Here is a 17618-nt window from a genome sequence, read left to right as displayed (position 1 = left end):
GCCTCCCGGGTTCAAGTGATTCTCTCACCTCAGCCTCCCGAGTAGCTGGGATTACAAGTGTCCATCACCACACCTGGCTAATTTTTGTGTTTTTAGTAGAGACGGGGTTTTGCCATGTTGGCCAGGCTGGTCTCGATCTGCTGATCTCAAGTGATCTGCCCACCTTGGCCTCCCAAAGTGCTGGGATTACAGGTGTGAGCCACCATGCTTGGCCTCCCTGGGTTTTTCTGAGTAATTTTATGTAGGCAGTTTGCAGCAGTCTGCAGGGGAAAATGGCAAATACCCCCCAGTGCTGTTCACTGGACTTGTCCAGTGGAAGAGGGTGGGTGACCAGCACAGGGTGGAGGGCGGGGAAGCCTGACCCTAGTGACAAGCAAATGGCGAGTGGACAAGTAGAGAGAGGCTTTGGAGAAGCATGGGAGGCAGGCGGGGGTTGGGGGACTAGCAGCGACACGGGGTCCAGTGGTCAGGGAAGGCGGGCTGGTGGGTGTGATATGCTCTGGGGCCGGCTCTGTGTTCATCAGCTGTGTGACCTGAAGTACAGGTTTTGTTTTTGTTGTTTTTGGTAAATCAAGGTGAAACTCACATCTCAAAATGAGCCATTTTTAAGTGTACAATTCACTGGCGTTTAGTATATTCAGTGTTGTGCAACCACTACCTCTACAAGTTCCCAAACCTTGGCATCACCCAAGAGGAAACCTCGTACCCACTGGTAGTCAGTCCTCTTTCCTCCTTCCGCAGCCCCTGGCAGCCACCAATCTGTGTTGTCTCCATGTATTGCTGCCTCTGAATAATTCATAAAAATGTAATCAGTACTTTGGGAGGCTGAGGTGGGCGGATCACCTGAGATCAGGAGTTCAAGACCAGCCTGACCAACATGGCGAAACCCTTCTATACTAAAACATACAAAAATTAGCTGGAGGTGGTGGCGAACGCCTGTAATCCCAGCTACTTGGGAGGCTTACACAGAAGAATGGCTTGAATCTGGGAGGCAGAGGTTGCAGTGAGCCGAGATCATGCCACTGCACTCCAGCCTGAGTAACAGAATGAGACTCCATCTCAAAAAAAAATAAATAAATAAAATGCAATCAGGTTAAATGGGAGCTTTGCATGTGGCCTGTGGCCTCTCTCACTGAGTTTTACGTTCTCAGGCTCCATCTGTCTAAGAGCTTCATTCCTCTTTAAGGAATCATATTCCGGCATGTGGATGGACCACAGTTCATTTGTTGGATGGACATCTGGGTTGTTCCCACTTTTTGGATGGTGTGAATAATGCTGCTATGAAAGTGTGTGCACATGTATTTGTTTGAGTCTCTATTTTCAGGTTTTTCTGGGTATAGTTGTAGGAGTGGAATCATGGATTATGTAGTAATTTTATGATTAAGTTCTTGAGGAATCACCAAATTGTTTTCCACAGTGACTGAAACATTTTACATTTCCACCAGCAATGTGCAAGTGTTCTAATTTCTCTATAACCTCACCAATGCTTGTTTTCAGTTTTAAAACACAATCATGGCTGTTGCTGAGCGTGTGATGGCACCTCAACCTCACTGTGGTTTTGATTTGCATTTCTCTGATGACTAATGCTATTGAGCATGTTTTCGTGGGCTTCTTGGCCATTCGTATGTCTTCTCTGGAGAAACGTCTACTTACGTCCTTTGCTTGCCCCTTTTTAGATCAGATTCTGAGGCAGGTTTTTTTGTTTTTGTTTTTGTTTTCTGAGACAGTCTCACTTTGTCACCCAGGCTGGAGTGCAGTGGTGCGATCTCAGCTCATTGCAACCTCCGCCTCCTGGATTCAAGCAATTCTCATGCCTCAGCCTCCCGAGTAGCCAGGAGTACAGGCATGTGCCACCGTAGCTGGCGAATTTTTGTATTTTTTGGTAGAGATGGGGTTTCACCATGTTGGCAAGGCTAGTCTCGAACTTCTGACCTCAACTGATCTCCCCCTCCTTGGCCTCCCAAAGTGCTGGGATTACAAGCATGAGCCACTGTGCCTGGCCCCAAGGCAGAGTTTTAAGCCTCTTTGAGCCTCAGTTTTCTCATCTGTAAAATGGGGAACATGATAGTGCCTCCTTGATGGAAGGGCGGCCAACCATCCTGGTTTGCCTGAGATTATCCCAGTTTTTGCAATAAAAGTCTCTTGTCCCAGGAAGCCCCTCAGGCCTGGGCCATCTGGGACAGTTGATAACCCTACATGGGGTTGTTGAGAGGCTGAACCGATAGGATGCATAGGAAACTTCTAGCACGAGGGACGGCCCAGAGTTCCTACTCAGCCAACGTCAGCTCTTATTCATCATAATCGTCTTAGAGGCATGTGCATGGTAGAGAACTCTGACATGTAAAAATGCAAAGGCAGAAATAAAAATCATCGATAGCCAACCACATGTGGGAAACATTTTGTAAGGTTTTAATTTTCTTAGGTGATAGAACCTTGAATGTGTTAATATACAGAGGGAGAAGAGGCAGGAGCAGGAGTGACTATTTAATGACTCATATTTATTGAATGCTTATTATATAGCAGCCATGGAAGGGGGAAGTTGGACGCACAGGATAAAGAGGAGGAAGCTGATGGTGGGAGGGTCCCTTAGAGGCAGGGAGGTGGAAAGGAAGGTGTTGGGGATAATGGTGACACGGACATTTCCGAGAAGGGAAAGTGGCTTTCAGGTCCTGCTTCTCCTCGTGGCCTTTCCATTTCCCCGAACTTGAAATTCAGTCTCAGCTCCCTCCGACTCCTCGACTTGCAGGCAGGGTTGCGGCAGGGGCTTGCTTCCTGGAGCCCTGTAGATGCTCCACCTCTCCTCTCACTGGCTCAGGCAGGCTGTGCCTCACCGCTGAGATTCCCAGCCAAGGTCTTCAGATCCTGTGGGCTCAAATCATCCGTTCAACACTTGCTAAATTTGCCATGGGTCAAGGCCTGTACTGCAGCTGCAGGTGCAGTGATGAAGGACCTGGGGGCCCCTTGAGAAGCTCCAGAGCAAACGGACCTGACTGCCAGGAAACTGGAAGCCTGGAGGCTGAAGTAGGCTGGGCACTCAGTGCTGGGGAGGCCGCCAACACCCTAGGAAGTATACTGGGTGTGGTCATTCCTGGTGGGAGAAGGAGAGCAGGTGCACAGCAGTCCTAAGTGAAAGCAGCCGGCAGTGACTGCCTGGATCCCTGCTGCAGCCCGCAGAGGCCTGCTGCTCACCTGTGTCTGGCTTTGAGGATATCACGTCTAGTTTGCTGGGCAGGGATGAGGCAGTTCACAGAAGGTAGAGGAAATAGCTCTGAGTTGCACACTCCCAGGAGGCAGGATCCAGGCCTGTCTGGTGTCCCTGTCTCACATTCAGTTACACACAAAGATAGGGAGGCAGAGAAATGCTAGGAGTCAAGAGGCCTGGCATCCAACATCTGCCATTTACCAGTTATGTGACCTTGAGCAAGTCATGTGTCAGGGTTGGAATAGAGCCTCTTAAAGTGCCAGTCTCCCGAGGAAGGGTGTGAAGGTCTGTCCCTCAAGACACAGGATAAGCAAGTTCCTATACAAGGCTACCTCTGCATTTGAAAGCAGCCAATAAGCTGCTGAGACAACCTCTTGAACCACTCTGTTCTCTATTCTCAACACGTAGTTATGGAATACCTTTGACGTGCCTGGAACTTTCCAGCAACCCTCTTCTCCAAGGATACAGCAAATCCCTGCCCTCCTGGAGTCCAACTTCTGCCAGATTAGAATTTTTTTTTTCTTGAGGTGGAGTCTTGCTGTATCGCCCAGGCTGGAGTGCAGTGGTGTGATCCCAGCTCACTGCAACCTCTACCTCCTGGGTTCAAGTGATTCTCCCACCTCAGCCTCTCGAGCAACTGGGACTATAGGCATGTACCACCATGCCCAGCTAATTTTTTGTGCTTTTAGTAGAGATGGGGTTTCACCATGTTGGCCAGGCTGGTCTTGAACTCCTGAACTTGAGTGATCTGCCCGCCTTGGCCTCCCAAAGTGTTGGGATTACAGGAGTGAGCCACCGTGCCTGGCCCAGATGAGAATTTTTCTATGTCACTCCAGACGGCAGGGCTTGGATCAATGATTAAAAGCCGCAGGGAGATGGATTCGGGTTTGATGCTAGGAAGAACTTTCTAACCATTCAAGTGACATCAGAATGGAATGAGCTGCCTTGTGAGGGAGTGGTCAGTGTGTCTCTGAAGATGTTCAGGGAGAGTTGGAAGACCTAGCAGATGAGGTGGACAGGGTGTATGCTGTATCCACGGTCCTACCTGCCTGCGTTCATGGCTTTATGCAGTCCTCTCACCTTCAGTGCAAGCAGCACCTGTGACTTGCCTTTACATTGCAATAGAATACAGCAAAGCGATGGGATGTCACTCTTGTGATTCCATAAGATTGTGACATCTGTCTTGCTGAGAGAATCTCTCTCTTGCTGGTTTTGATGGAGTAAGTGGCCACACTGGGGAGGCCCACAAAGCAAGGAGCTGACAGCAGCCTCTGTCCAATAGCATGACGCAATGGTGACCACAGGCCAATAGCCAGCAAGAAAGAGCGGCTTTCCATTTAACAGGCCACAAGCAACTGAACGCTGCCACCATCCATGACAGCTGGGAAGCAGACCTTCCTGGGCTGAGCCTCAGATAAGCCTGCAGCTCTCATCTTGGCTACAGCTTTTAGATGAGACCCTGAAGCAGAGGGCCCAACTAAGCCACACTCAGACTCCTGACCCACAGAAACTGTTGTTTTAAACTGCCAAGTTTGTGGTGATTTTGGTTTACAGCAATAACCAGCATGCGATGCCGTAAAGGAGATTCCTGCATTGGAAGGTCTGACTGGCTCTCCTGTGGAGTCTCTTTACAACCAGAACTTACTCGAATACCTTTATCTCCTGCATTGCACTTAGTTCAGTTTCTTGCATCACATAGGGACTCGGCGAATATCTGTTAAGTGATATGTTGCGTTAGCACTGGTTTATGCATCGGGGAAACAGGAGGCTGGCCTTTAAGGAGGATGTGTCAGAGCAGGGCTGTGGTGGAAGCTGGAAGCCTGGATTCTGGGCTGGCTCCAGCTGCTTCCTCCCGGTGTGACCTTGGGCAAAGCTCTCTGGGCTTTGTGTACCTCATCGGTAAAATATAGAACCTACCAACTCACAGGTATGTGCAAGTCAAATGAGCCAGTATGACTGCTTCTTAGGAACCCATGGAGGTAAGAAATTGTTATTATTTGTTATGAAATGTCACAAGCATTCCTGCTGGTTGATTATGAGGCTCAGACACTTGGAGAGTTTCCTTTCCAAACAAGGCTCAGACAGTGCTTCTCATTTGAGTCCGGAGTCTCCAGGCACTGGGCTGGTCTGAAGGTCTTGCTACTCATACCTGTTCTTCCTGCTTGCTCCTTAGAGAAACCCATGCTGAAAAGATATAATTACAGAACCCAGATCTTTGTTGAAGCCAGTGGGTGTCCTCCCTGATGCATAATGTGTGGCTTGTATTTATTTTTAATACGAGTGCTGATTGTATGCCAGACGCTGTCTGAGGACTTAAACATACAGCAATAAGCAAAATAGACAGAGTCCTTGTTCTTGTGAAGCTGATGTCCCAGTGGCAGAGGCAGGTGACAAAGAGGTAGACAATTATCTACATATCACATGGCAATGCGTGCCACCAAGAACAATGAAGCTGAGGAGAGAGGAGGGAATGGTGAGTTGATTTTTTAGATCAGCGGTTGGCAAACAACGGTCCCTGGGTCAAATCAGTCCACGGTAGCCAGTGTTTATAAATAAAGTTTTATTGGAATACAGCACTGTTCCTCCATGCATGTGTGGCCTAGGACTGCTTTTGAGTTGAAGAGTTGCTGCAGAGACTGTCTGGCTTGCAAAGCTGAAAATGATTACAATCTGGCCCTTTCCAGAAAAAGTTTGCTGATGGCTGTTTAGACAGTGTGGACAGGGAACACCTCTTGGGGAAGGCGAAGAAGCAAGCCAAGCGGTTTCTGGCGGAAGAGGGCTCAAGACACAGGGAACTGCAAGTGTCACGGCCCTAACGTGGAATGTGCTGGGCGCTGTGGAGGAAGGCAAGAAGGCCGGTTGGGAGTGAGAGAAGGGAGTTGTGAGGGTTGTGTGCTTCCTCTGATTGGGATGAAGGCCGCTGGGGTTTTCTGAGCCAAAGAGGCTGCTGTGTTGACACTTGATGTGTTCAGACACTGCGGGGGACAGGGGGTTAGGGGAAGCCTGGGGAGCTGTTGGGAGGCTACTGCAGTCGTCGCATGATATTTGGGGAATGTAAGAAGTAGCTGATTCTGGATAAATTTAGAAGGCAAGAGTGCCGTGATTTGCTGATGAGACAAGAATGCAGGGATCTGTTTTTAATGCTTTGGAGAGTTTGTTGAATGAATGAATGAGGTGACTTTCCAGAGATCAGGGATTCTGGGCTGGCTCCAGCTGCTTCCTGCTGGTGTGACCTTGGGCAAAGCTCTCTGGGCTTTGTGTACCTCACCGGTAAAATACAGAACCTACCAACTCACAGGTATGTGCAAGTCAAATGAGCCAGAGATGACTGCCTCTTGGGAAGCCCACGGAGGTAAGAAAGTCAGTGGCCCAGCAGGGCCCAGCAGCCAGCCGCCTGGCTCCTTTGACCCTCCCCGCTGCATGGCTGTCTCCTTTTAGGGTCCTCCTTGGCACTAGTTGAGCGCTGACCTATGGACACTGGGAGTCCCAGATCCCTTGGTCACACACAAGTCCAAACTTCTTGTCTCCTGTAGTCCAGGTCAAGATTTCATCCTGAGCAGCCATTGCCACAGATTCTTTGGGTTAACTGGTGGAGGCAACAGGCACTGCATTTTCTTACCCACTCCGAATTCACCAGATTCTGACCTCATTATGCTTCTCCAGGCCATGAGACCAGGCTTGCAGGGAGAAAAGTTGGAGCTGAGTCCCAGAAGAACTGTTGGGGAGGCTTTCACCACCTTTAATCATCTGATACCAACAACAGCCTCCTAATAGGTCATCTCTGTATTGTTGTGTTTACACTAATTAGTTAATATCCACAGAATGCTTTGAAGGTGCCAGGCCCGCCAGGAGCACACAGGAGAGCAACTCACAACAGAAGGAGAGACAGCTCGAATCTTAGAGGCATCGCCCTTCTGATGCATCAGCAGGGGCTGCAGGCTCCAACAGGCAGCCTGGTGGGCAGTGTGCCTTGGGAGAGGGAGCCAGCCCTCCAGGGCCTCCTTTAGACACCCACTGCTGGCGGCTGCCGTGGGGAGCCCTGTTTATTCTGTGTTCGGGTCGTCTCTGTGGAGCCCTTGGGGTGCTGGGGAAAGAGAGTGGATGAGGGAGCTCAGTCTCCAGTTCCCCCGGCTTTCCCACCCACCCTCAGGCCTGGGTTCAGGTTTGAGTGGGGTGGTCCTGGCCAGGCTATGAGCTACCTGAGGTTGGGACCAACGCCCACCCTGGTGATACCCCTGAAGGCAGGGCACCTGTTACCTTGTGGGACAAGGACTCGCCTCCAATTTCCTCTCTTTGTCCCTTCCCTAGCACAGCCTGGTACATGTCAGCGAGTCAGCTTAGATTTCCTCGTGGATATTTGGAGGGACGCCTGGCTCCTTGCAGGGGCTGAGGCTCCTAGAGACACTTCAAGCCCAAAGAGTCCACCTGTCCCACCAAGTGCGAGCCAGGTCTGCTAGACTCCAAACCATCACCCCCTGCCTGTGGCCTGGCCTGCCCATTTGAGGTTAGTGGAAGCTGGGACAGTCACCTTTGATTCCGGAGAAATACAGGAGGAAGTTAAATGGTGACCTCCCTTGGAGAGGAATAAGAGGCCCCTCTTTGGCAAAAGCTGTGGGGATCTTTCGCTCATTTTCTAAAACAGTTTTATTGAGATCTAATTCATATGGCCTAAACTGTGTCCTTCCAAAATTCATGTTGAGGCCCTCATCCCCAGTCCCTCAGGATGTGACTGTGTTTGGAAATAGGACTTTAGAGAGGTGATTAAGTTAAAATGTGGCCATTAGGGTGGGCTCCAATCTAACAAGACTTCTCCTGAGAGAAGGAGATTTGGACTCACAGAGAAACCGCAGAGATGCCCACAGGCAGAGGAAGGACCATGTGGCACCAGGCACCAGGAGAAGGTGGCCGTCTGCAACTCAAGGCCAGAGGCCTCAGAAGAAACTGACCCTGTGGGCTGGGCACAATGGCTCATGCCCATAATCCCAGTAATTTGGGAGGCTGAGGCGGGAGGATAGCTTGAGCCCAGGAGTTTAAGGCCAGCCTGGGCAATATGGTAAAACCCCATCTCTACAGGAAGTATAAAAATTAGCCAGCTGTGGTGGCACACACCTGTAGTCCCAGCTGCTCGGGGGGCTGAAGTGGGAGAATCACTTGAGCCTGGGAGGAAGAGGCTGCAGTGAGCTATGATTGCACCATTGCCAGTGAGACAGAGTGAGATCCCGTCTCAAAAAAACAAAAGAAGAAACCAACCCTGCTGACACCTTCTCTTAGACTTCCAGCCTCCGGAACTGTGAGGAAATACATTTCTGTTGTTGAAGGCACCCCACCTGTTGTATTCTGTTATAGTAGCCCTGGCAAATGAATCCACCATGTGACTCACCCGTTGTGTTTTTGGCAGGTGGTTTTTGGCATATTCACAGATATCTGCAATCATCACTTAAGTCAACTTTGGAGCATTTCATCACCTTGGAAAAAACCCAAGGCCTTGTGCCCTTTAGCTATCATCCCAGCTACGGTTTGAATGTGACCCCAAAGGCATGTGTTGGACATGTAATCCTCTAATGCTTGTTTTAAGTAAGTGCTGTGAGTCATTTCAAGGGAAAAGTGACAGCAGCAGCAGCAAGACCTTAATGTTACTCAGCAACTGCAGAGATGGGCAGGCGGGGTGGCAGGGGTGGCGGTTCTGGGACAGTTTTTAAAAGCAGACTTTATAAGAGTTTCGCTCTTGTTGTCCAGGCTGGAGTGCAATAGCACGATCTCGGCTCACCGCAACCTCTGCCTCTGGATTCAAGCAATTCTCCTGCCTCAGCCTCCTGAGTAGCTGGGATTACAGACATGCGCCACCATGCCCAGCTAATTTTGTATTTTTAGTAAAGACAGGGTTTCTCCATATTGGTCAGGCTGGTCTTGAATTCCCAACCTCAGGTGATCTGCCTGCCTCGGCCTCCCTATGTGCTGGGATTACAGTCTTGAGCCACCCCACCCAGCCGATATTGATCTTTTCTATCCATGAGCATAAAATAATATTTAATGTAAAAAAAAAAAAAAAAAAAAAAAAAGCAGAGTCCTGGGAACTTTTTTTTTTTTGTGTGTGTGTTTTTGTAAAGACGGTTTCACCATGTTGGCCAGGCTGGTCTTGAACTCCTGACTTCGAGTAATCTGCCTGCCTTGGCCTCCCAAAGTACTGAGATTACAGGCATGAGTCACCGCGCCTTGGAGTCCTGGGAACTCCTGAGTCAGTCTCAAAGGAAAATGGGCAAGGCCAGAGTTGGCTTGGAGGAGAATGTAGGGTCGAGGGTAGACAGGGACAGCTGGCCCCCGCTCCCGTCTCCTGCTAGACATTCCAAATACAGAAACGCTTAAATGCTCCATCCTCCAGCTCTTACCCACAGAGCTTGAAAAACCACCGATTAGTGGTCCACCCTTGCTAAAGGATAATTTTAAAATTTTATTTAAAAAGATTTTTTTTTGCTGGGCATGGTGGCTCACACCTGTAATCCCAAAACTTTGGGAGGCTGAGGCAGTCAGATCATGAGGTCAAGAGTTCAAGACCAGCCTGGTCAACTAGTGAAACCCTGTCTCTACTAAAAATACAAAAAGTTAGTTGGACGTGGTGGCAGGCACCTGTAATCCCAGCTACTCAGGAGGCTGAGGCAGGAGAATCGCTTGAACCCGGGAGGTGGAGGTTGCTCCACTCAGGTGGAGCTGAGATAATGTCATTGCACTCCAGCCCGGGGGACAATGAAAGACTCTGTCTCAAAACAAAAAAAAATTTTTTTTGAGATAGGGTCTCACTCTGTGTGGCCCAGGCTGGAGTGCAGTGTTGGAGTTATAGCTCACTGTGGCCTCAAACTCCAGGGCTCAAGCAATCCTCCTGCCTCAGTCTCCCAAGTAGCTAAGACTGTAGGTGTGTACCACCATGTCTGGCTAACTTTTTAAGTTTTGTAGAGGTGGGGTCTTGCTATATTGCCCGGGCTGGCCCCTAACTTCTGGGCTGAAGAGATCCTTTTACTTCAATCTCTCAAAGTGCTGGAATTACAGGTGTGAGCCACCACACCCAGTTGATAATTTTGATAAAAGGTAAGCTCTTGAGTCTCATACAAATATAAAATGAATATGTGCCAGTGATTTCATTTAACTTGTTAATTAGGGAAGATACCAGTGCATTGTTACAACTGGTTCAAAGAACCTCACATCCATAGGCAGTAAGGAATGCTGAAGTGTATTCACAAGCACGCAACAGGGCAACAGTCAATTGCATTCTGCAGGACTCTCTGCTATATTCACCCGCATTCCACTGGACACAATTCATTTGCATTTCTATGGACAAGGGTCATGTGCATGATTATGAGTTTTCTACAACTTGCAGAGTGGCAAAATAGCTCAAAGACAATGAAAAATGAAGATAACCTCAAAAGGTGTGCTAGATAGATAGCCATTCATCTTTTTTGCCTATTCCAAGGGCTTGCACTATTTTCCCTGATACACTTGCCTTCCTCTAGGCCTCCAGTTAAGGCGGTCAATGAAGAAATGGGGCAAGGGGAGGCAAGGACAGAGGGGGTTATTGGGGGCATGCAGCCCTTGTGGGAGGAAGGGCTGATTGGGGTAAGGAGCTCAAAGAGGCATTTGGGAATGTGGTTGCTTTGGATGGCAAGAGGGTGGGAGGAGCTGGCAGAAGAGAGGGGTCCGGGACCACGCTTTGCCTGCTCCATGGTTTTGCCTCTGGTCAGCCTGGTCCCTTTTGTCCCCCTGCCTTAGAGAGGCCAAGAGCAACTGCTACTTAATTCTTATCTGTTCTGAGAAGCCCTCTCCCAGTGGGGTGGTCAGGGCAAGCATGGGAGGAGCTAAGCCAACCACAGTAGGCTCCACTGAGGCTGATGAGTCACTCAGCAGCCAGGAGGACTGCCGCAGCCAGCGGGACTCAGGGCAGCTTCCCTTCTGCCAGGGACTGGGGCGAGTGTAAGGAGCTCTGAGCATTCGGCTTTCCTTTCCTGGCATTCCGGAGGCCTAGGTAGGAAAGCCTCGTGGGATCCCAGGGCTGGGAGGGGCCGCAGAATCATCTCAGAAGCGTGACCACCCTGCAGTAGCCTCCAAAAGAACCTTGGGGTTTGCATGGAGATTCTGGCCTGGGAAGATGCCTCTTGAGAACAGGGTGCAGCTTTGGAGGTCACCCAGGGAGGGAGATCTGGAACACTCCCTGGACAGATCAGCCCAGTCAGCTCCAGTTATGGTTGAGTGACAGGCAGCAAAAGGTCCTTTGACTTCAGAGTCAGGAGCACTATTGCATCCCTGGGGCATTACACTGATCCCCGAAGTGCAACAAAAGCAGAACATGCTAGATCCCAGACTCTCTGGGGACGGCATTGTTTGTAGTGGGAAGATTTTTTCAATCAGCTGCTGGGGTGGTGGGGGCAGGGGGAGTGCGGGGCTGGGATTCCCCAGAGAGTGAGGTAGGGGAACAGCCTCACGGGGGAGCTGCCTTCTGTGGAGGGGCGGGGTCTGATTACCTGCTAAGCACAGAGAGGCTGAGGCTGCTACCATTCCCACCACACTCCTTCCCACACAGCTTTCCACTCTTTCTCCCATGCAGGGCTCAGCCTCCATCCGAATCAATGTCCAATGAGTATTATCATACGTCAGATCAAAGAGACAGTAATCCATCAGTTTACCCATGGGGCCAAATTAAAACCTGCCAGGGAAAACCCCAAAGTCTTGATCTTGAACTGAGTCCTCTTGTGCTATTCTCCACAACTGGTTTTCCAGTATTTGAATGCCTCCTGTGATGAGGACCTCAGTAACCTTCCAACACCAGCTTATGGCATCTTGAGTCAGCTGTGAGACTGAAAATCCATATTGCTAGAGCTTTCACTCACTCATCTTAATTTTATCCCTTGTGCCTGCTATGGTTTGAATGATGGCATCTCCTCCAGATTTCCACTGAAACTTAATTCTAGTGCAAGAGTATTAAGAGGCATGTCCTTTGGGAAGTGATTGAATCACGAGGGCCCCACCTTCATGAATGGTATTGGCACTGTTATAAAAGGTCCTGAGATTGAAGGGAGTGCTCACTTGCCCTTCCACCTTCTGCCATGTGAGGATGCAGCACCAAGATGCCACCTTGGAGAGAGAGCAGCCCTCACCAGACACCAAATGTGGTGCCTCAATCTTGGACTTCCCAGTCCCCAGAATTGTAAGAATAGTCTAGGGTGTTTTGTTATAGAAGCACAAATGGGCTAAGACAAGGCCCACAGAGTGCATCTATTTCCTTTTTTTTTTTTCTTTCTTTTTTTTTTGAGATGGAGTCTTGCTCTCATTGCCCAGGCTGGAGTGCAATGGTGCCATCTCAGCTCACTGCAAACTCCACCTTCCAGGTTCAAGTGATTCTCCTGCCTCAGCCTCCTGAGTAGCTGGGATTACAGGTGCCCGCCACCACACTTGGCTGATTTTTGTATTTTTAGTAGAGATGGGGTTTCAGCATGTTGGTCAAGCTGGTCTGAAACTCTAACCTCATGATCTGCCTGCCTCAGCCTCCCAAAGTGCTGGGATTACAGGCGTGAGCCACCGTGCCAGGCCTCGAGTGCATCTGTTTACTTTGTAGCAGTGTAACCCTCTAGCATTCTTGAAGAGAGGCTTTTGTCCCTCTTAAGTTTGTCTTCTCCAGTCCTAATCATTTTTCAAGGAGCCTGATTTCAACCTTTACCTTCCTGGTTAGTTCCCTGTAATACGATTTACTCTCTGCTCCCCTGTTCCTCCTTTTACCAAAACTAAATAATAGAACAGAGCAGTGATCCTCAACCTTCTTGGCACCAGGGATCAGTTTCATGGAAGACAGTTTTTCCATGGACCAGGGGCAGGGGATGGTTTCAGGATGATTCAAGCACATTACATTGATTGTCCACTTTATTTCTATTAGTATTACATTGTAATAGGTAATGAAATAATGATACAACTCACCATAATGTAGAATCAGTGGGAGCCCTGAACTTGTTTTCCTGCAACTAGATGGTCCTATCTGGGGGTGATGGGAGATGGTGACAGATCATCAGGCATTAGATTTTCACAGTGACAGATCATCAGGCATTAGATTTTCACAAGGAGCGTGCAACCCAGACCCCTCACATGTGCAGTTCACAGTAGGGATTGTGCTCCAGTGAGAATCAAATGCCACTGCCGATCGGACAGGAGGCAGAGCTCAGGGGGCAATGCGAGGGATCAGCTGCAGCTGTAAATACAGATGAAGTTTCACTTGCTCACTCACAGCTCACCTCCTGCTGAAGCTCCAGGGTCCAGTGGTCCCCCAGGGCTGGGGACCCCTGGGCTAGAGGGTGCCAGGCCAGAGTGGAGGAGAGTGAGTTATTCTCATCTCCCTTCTTAAGGAGGCAATACTTTTAGCAATGGAGCCCAGGTGTATTAGGGTTTTCCAGAGAAACAGAACCAGTAGGATATATAGAGATATGTAAGAGAAGAAGACTTATGGGAATTGGCTCACATGACCATGGAGGCCAAGAAGTCCTGGGAAATGCTGCCTGTGAGCTGGAGGACTAGAAAATCCTGTGCTATAACTCAACCTGGGTCCGAAGACCTGAGAACGAGGTAGGGGCAGGAGGTGGATGCTGGTATCAGCCCAGGAGAAGCTCCAATGTCCGACGTCTGAGGGTGGGAGAAGACGGCTGTCCCCACTCCAGCAGAGAAAAATGTGCTCTTCCTGTGTGCCTTTGTGTTCTGTTGGCTCTCAATGGATTGGCTGATGCCCATCTACCTTGGTGAGGGCAGATCTTTACCGATTCAAATGCGAATCTCCTGGAAACACCCTCACACACTGTCCCACAAATAATGTCTGGCATCCTTAGCCCAGTCAAACTGACACTTAAAGTTTAACCATCACACCGAGACTGCATCAGCAGCCCCTGCGCACCGCTGACTCAGAGTGAGCCAATTCCCTTCAACAAAACGAAAACCCACACAGCTGTCCGTAACCGCAGGGAGCACATTGGTTTTCAATCAGAGGCAAATCGGGACTTTTGAAGATAAATCCAGCCCCGCTAAGCAGGACATTGGAAAGAAGCAGGATACATTTGTGTGAAAGAGGACAGAGGAGCGGGTGGCTGGAGCATCGCCGCCCCTCCCATCTTATTTGGATTCCCTCCGAAGCAGACGCTGACTCAAATACTTGAGTCCCAGTAGTTTATTTGGGAGGTGATCCCAGGGGCACAGGCAGGGGCGTGAGAAATGAGCCGGGGAAGGGAAGGACCTTTGTGGGCTGTGAAGCGGGTTACCACTGCAGGCGGCTGGAGCACAGTCCTGCCAGGACCTGTGGAAGGCAGGTGGAGGCTCATCCCTCAGGACCCAGGGACCTGGAGCACTCATTCACCAAGCCTTGCTGGGCTTTGACTGAGGCTGCTTTGGCTGGAGGCAGGTGTTGCTTCCCTGGCGCTTCCTGTCTGCTGTGCTCGGGGCCAGGGAAAGAGATGCAGGTGCTGGCGGTGGGGAGCTCAGTCAGCAAGCCCAGAAATGGAATGGGCTGTGGGCAGTGCTCACGCCTGCACCCTCCCCTTTGGCCCTGTATCCAGCCCTGTCGGCCTTCGCCTCACTTCTGCCTTGGATTTCTCTGGAGGTGGTGGGAGGGGTGAACGTCTCCTGTCCTCTCTTCCCAGCATTTCAACTTATTATTGGCCCAGGCATCAACCCTACCCACCCCTACCTGACCTCCCCAAAGAGCAGAGACAGAAGCTGGAAGACATCACCTGCCTGGGACAGGCAGGCAGGGAGCCAGATGTGCTGAGATGGGCCAGGCTGGGAGGGACACTGCCCTGGGCACAGCAGGGTGCAGCCATCCACCCACAGGCTGGGGCAGGGGATCAAAAGCCAGTTACCCCCAGTGCCTTCCAAGGAGGGGAGAAGAGGGCCCATCTCCAAGAGTGGCTTCCCCCTCCTCCCAGCTCTGTGACTCAGAGGAGGCCGGAAAGGGAAAACAGAACGCCCACAGCTCAGCGGCTTTCACGGTGAGCCCGAGTGGGCTGGTTCTCCAACGAGAGGGAGGGAGGATAAACTTCAGGACTGACGGAGCCTTGGGGGCTGCAGAGACTCAGTGACAGCTTTTCAGAATCAGTACCCTAACCTGTGTGTCCAGAGGGGTGGGTGGGGTCCGGAGGGGGTCCTGGGCCATGGCTCTGCAATGGGGCCCTCTCTCTGGAGCCCTCCTACTCAGGCCCAGGCTGACTGGTCCTGCCTCTTTTTTGCTTTGGATTCAAACTCCAACAAGGCCTGGGCCTTCTGAGCAGGAAGCGGGAAGGCCTTCTTTAGCCAAGGAGGAGAGAGGATTTGCCAGGCACAGCATCGGTGGCCAGGCCAGGCGAGGGTTTAATCAAGAGAATAACAATTCCCCAGGGGTGGGGGAGGCTGTTCCCATTTTAATTTTTTCCTTTTGGCAGAAACTAACTTTTCTGTAAAAACAATGAAAAATCAGGGTGGAGTTTCCTCTGCCCCGCCCCCCAGCCACTCAGCACTCCTGGGAGGAAAGATTTGTTACTGGGGCAGAGGGAGAAGGGACTGGCTCTGGGAGAGGTGCCCTGGGCTGGGCCGAGTGGGTGGGCAGGGGCCCCTCCTGCCCAGGACTCCCAGTGAGGGAGTCTTCCAGGGTCTGCTGCCCGCTTGTGTCCCCGGCTGTGCTGAGGCCCTGTCGGCCTCACAGATGGCCCCATTGTGGCCTAGACTCCGGCTTTCATGCTGGGAAGGTTACTGTTCCTTCCCAGGGACTGGCCTTCTTGAGCAATGCTCCTGGTGACCGTGTGGAGAGACAGGGGGCTGAAGAAATGAGGGCTATCCCTCTGTGCTGGGACAGAGGCTTCTGCGAGCAGGCATGTCTTCCTGTCCTCCCTGTGTTTGGTACATTTAGGACCCCAAAGCCAAGGTGGTCGACGTGTGATGAGTGAAGCTTGCTCTTTGCTGACCTTGTCCCTAGGAGCTGGCTTTGAGCTGCCTTTCCTGAGGACCACAGGCTCTCTCTGAGCTTCCTGAGTGTCCACTTTGTGCCTTTGCACATCTGCACTGAAGCTGGCGTGGTAGCGGGCACCTGCGCTCCCAGCTACTCAGAGGCTGAGGGGGGAGGATCACTTGAGGCTAGGAGATCGAGGCTGCAGTGAGCTGTGATCACGCCTGTGAATAGCCACTGCACTGTCCAGCCTGGACAACATAGCAAGACTCTGTCCTGGAACAGGTGGGGGTCAATGAAGGAAGGCAAATACACACACAAAAGCATACACACGCACACACACATGTACACACATACATGCATGCATGCACACATGAACACATGCACACCCACATGCATATACATGGACACGCATGGATGCATGCACACCCCCACGTGCACATACACACACGCACACACGGATTCATACTCACACATACATGCACACACATGTACATGCCATACATGCACACACATGCATGCACACACAAGAACGTATGCACACCCCACATGCATATACATGCACAGATGGACATGCTCATACACATGCACACACATGAACGAATGCACGCCCCCACATGCATATACGTGCACACACATGGACACACATGGACACACACACGCACACACATGCCCTCACACACAGGCACACAGGCACACACAAAGCCTCCCTGCCTGTTCCTGTCATCAGTGGAGCCGAGTGAGAGAGCAGGTGGAGAGGGCAGAAGCCTTCAGAGGCTGAGTGAGGGACTTGGGGACTCTGAGCTGACTTGGGAGAGGAGGCACCGCGGAGCTCACAGCCACCTCAGAAGCCTCCCACAGACATTGTTCTTTGTTTTCATTAGAGGAAGAACTCAATTAAAATAATTACAGTGACAACAACAAAAAAAAAATCACAGAAGAGAGAGAGAAAAAAGGAGTTCAGTTAAATGCAAATATATTCAGAATGATGTTATGAACTCAGCTCACCCCTGTAAAATTACCCATTAACCATTACACGCTAATTATCCACCTTTTTATTGTTTCAGAAAAGAAGAGATTCATTCTTCTTCCAACTGAATAGACATCCAGAAAATGATGCCTGGCCCTTCAGGGTGGACCAAATGCCCCACCTTTTGATTAAATTATAAGGAACCTGGGATTGTTCCACAGAGCTGAGAGCTTTGCCTCAAAACACAAACAAACCCACAAAACTGAGTCATGGTTTTCCATTATGGATATCTTTTCCCCCTTTTTTTCCAATAGGGTGATTTGTAGTGGAAGCCCAGGCACCCGTTTGGGGTCTGTCTCCACCTGCAGTGATGCCGGGGCTGGGGAGGGTCTGATGCTTTTACGATTCGCATCATTTTCCTCCCCAATAGTGGTGGACTCAGTTCTCTTCCTCTGCCTGATGGGCTGCTCTTGGCACCAGCTCCATGCTGAGCCAGGGACGTTGAGTCCTTGTTG

General features: G+C 50.5%; 1 long non-coding RNA gene across 2 annotated transcripts in view; it reads left to right on the top strand.

Moving 5' to 3' along the window:
• LOC111542570 overlaps positions 1-17365 on the top strand; it is an 18839-nt gene extending 1474 nt beyond the window's left edge. Inside the window, exons 2-4 of one of the 2 annotated variants that reach the window (XR_002731591.3) lie at positions 7511-7706; positions 8601-8776; positions 8939-8994. This is a non-coding gene — a long non-coding RNA (uncharacterized LOC111542570). Of the gene's footprint in view, positions 1-7510; positions 7707-8600; positions 8777-8938; positions 8995-17200 lie in introns of those variants that run through there. The other variant, XR_002731590.3, reaches the window with a different exon arrangement.
• The last annotated feature ends 253 nt before the right edge of the window (positions 17366-17618 follow it).

This window comes from Piliocolobus tephrosceles, chromosome 16, assembly GCF_002776525.5.
Source record: "Piliocolobus tephrosceles isolate RC106 chromosome 16, ASM277652v3, whole genome shotgun sequence".
Classification (NCBI taxonomy): Eukaryota; Metazoa; Chordata; class Mammalia; order Primates; family Cercopithecidae; genus Piliocolobus; species Piliocolobus tephrosceles.
The sequence above is the reverse complement of the archived record's forward strand: the minus strand, read 5'-3'. Positions and strand labels throughout refer to the sequence as shown.